Here is a 2,500-nt window from a genome sequence, read left to right on the forward strand (position 1 = left end):
AAACACCAAGATAATTTTAAAAATCATTAGTGTATCTATCTATATATATATATATATATATATATATGTATATATATGCAAACATATATATATATATATACATATATATATATATATATATATGCATATATAATATATATATATATGTATATATATACTTATATATGTATATATATAAATATATATATATATATATATGTATACTAATATATCTTATAATAAATTTTCTTTTAAATAAGAAATGTAAAGATTTTGCCATCTGTCGGTCATTTTCCTTTAAATTTCTAGAGATTTATTGTATCTTAATACTATTGTCTTTTTTAAGAAACAGCAGCGTAAAATAATATTATTTTAAGGTATAATTAAGTAATTGAAACCAAATTATTTTCTCTTATTTTCTCTTATGACTTTCTGATAAACTCCTGCTTACCTGTATGGATTAGAAAGATATGATACCTGGGAGTTTTAATATATCTCGGGGTTTGAAAATAAAAGAAAAATATTCTATGATCATTTATAGAGAAAAAAAATAATAAATTCAAAGCTACGATACATCTATTGCTCAATTAAAATATCATCGACGTATCATTAAAGGTGACGCAAACCTTTCGGTTTTGTGCGGAAATTAATGGTTTCGGTCATCAACACTGATATTGAAATGGACATTAATTATTAACTCAATTATCCTCAAGAGAATTGGAGTCAAACCTGTTGAGCCACTAACGTCCTAATATCATATCAAGAGTTTAAAGGAATTTATCTGGATATTCGTTTCATTAATATCTAATTTTGACAGAGATTATAAATTGCAGGTCGTTTGATTAGCAGTATTGAAATTCATTAGTTTTACGTTGGCATCTGAGAGGATGAATGAGCTAAGCTAGGTTTAAGAATTTGAGAATTTATATACTTGTTTTTTTATAACTTGTTTAAATGTTATATCATTATCTCTATTAATATAAAATAACAAATATTATTCGGTAAAATGCATCTAAGGAGCCTAGATGAACTAGTTTTGCATTAATGATAACGAAGGTTTTTGCAAGGTCAACCTGATATGTGAGAAAAATAAGAAATTTTCTAGGGTTTTCTTTGTATACACAAGAATATCCTGTTATATTACTCTCTTATCATGAAAAATTTCCTTATAGTAATTATGTAGCCTAATCCCCATTCACATATAAAGTCTACTGCCTAGAATTAGAGTATTGAGTAGTTCCATAGCCTTTATACCATGGCGTACCACTGTCTTGGATTAGTGTTCTCTTGATTAGGGGTGCACTCGGGAACCCTAGTCTATCTTATTTCTCCCCCCCCCCTGCCTTTGTTTTTAGTTCATACATGCAGGATATAATTTAAAGTTGTTACTGTTTTAAATTATTTAATCTAAATTTCTTATTACCTCTCTTGTAGTTTATTTATTTTCTTGTTTCATTTCACCATTAGTTTATTTTTTATTTTATCTGTTGGGGCCATTGGGCTTATAGCATTTGGTTTTCCTAACCAGAGTTATAACTTGAATAATAATAATAATAATAATAATAATAATAATAATAATAATAATAATAATAATAATAATAATAATAATAATAATAATTAAATTCCTAATAATATTATTATTCTTACAAACGTATCTATTTCTAAATATGTTGTCTTTGAATCGGAAACTCTCATCACCATGATTGCATCATTATCTGTATTAAAAAAAAACATAATAATAATAATAATAATAATAATAATAATAATAATAATAATAATAATAATAATAATAATAATAATAATAATAATAATAATAATAATAATAATAATAATAATAATAATTCGATGTTCAATATATTCCAGTGATTAGGTTTTGAATTAGTTTCTAAGATCTCAAGTTGGAAGAGTTGAAAGTACTAGTGTATCGACACAGCTAGACTCCTCCAATTTAAATAAACCCTATGTCCTGGAGACACCCATACTACTTCTCTGTCCATGGTAGGAACAAGGACGACCATGCAATTATTGCTTATTACCAATCAGATATATTATATGGAGAGGTTGCTGTTAACACCCTTAAAAAGTAAGACATGGTGGTGTACACTACGCGAGCCAATTCCAAATCCTGAAATGGGAGGAAGGACGTTAAAAGTTGGTTAGAAAAACGTATACTTTTTTTTTTTCCTTTTTTTTTTTTTAATTAATGGGACTCATGTTTAATAATTACAGCTTTTACTCTGGATTAATCTTATCGATGGGATATTAACAAGGTTACTATATATACTTTGATTACAAAATTATCAAAATCTTTGAGATTATAATAGAAAGAATACTACAAGAGAGAGAGAGAGAGAGAGAGAGAGAGAGAGAGAGAGAGAGAGAGAGTAAATCCTATACCATGTATATAATGTTATATGTATACAATGTGTATCGTGTAACAATTTACCGACATTAAATAGAAAATTCTTAAAATTTCAATACAGTATCTATGAAAAGAAAATAATTACTTTAGAAAATCTAT

This window comes from Palaemon carinicauda, chromosome 13 (assembly GCF_036898095.1).
Source record: "Palaemon carinicauda isolate YSFRI2023 chromosome 13, ASM3689809v2, whole genome shotgun sequence".
NCBI lineage: Eukaryota > Metazoa > Arthropoda > Malacostraca > Decapoda > Palaemonidae > Palaemon > Palaemon carinicauda.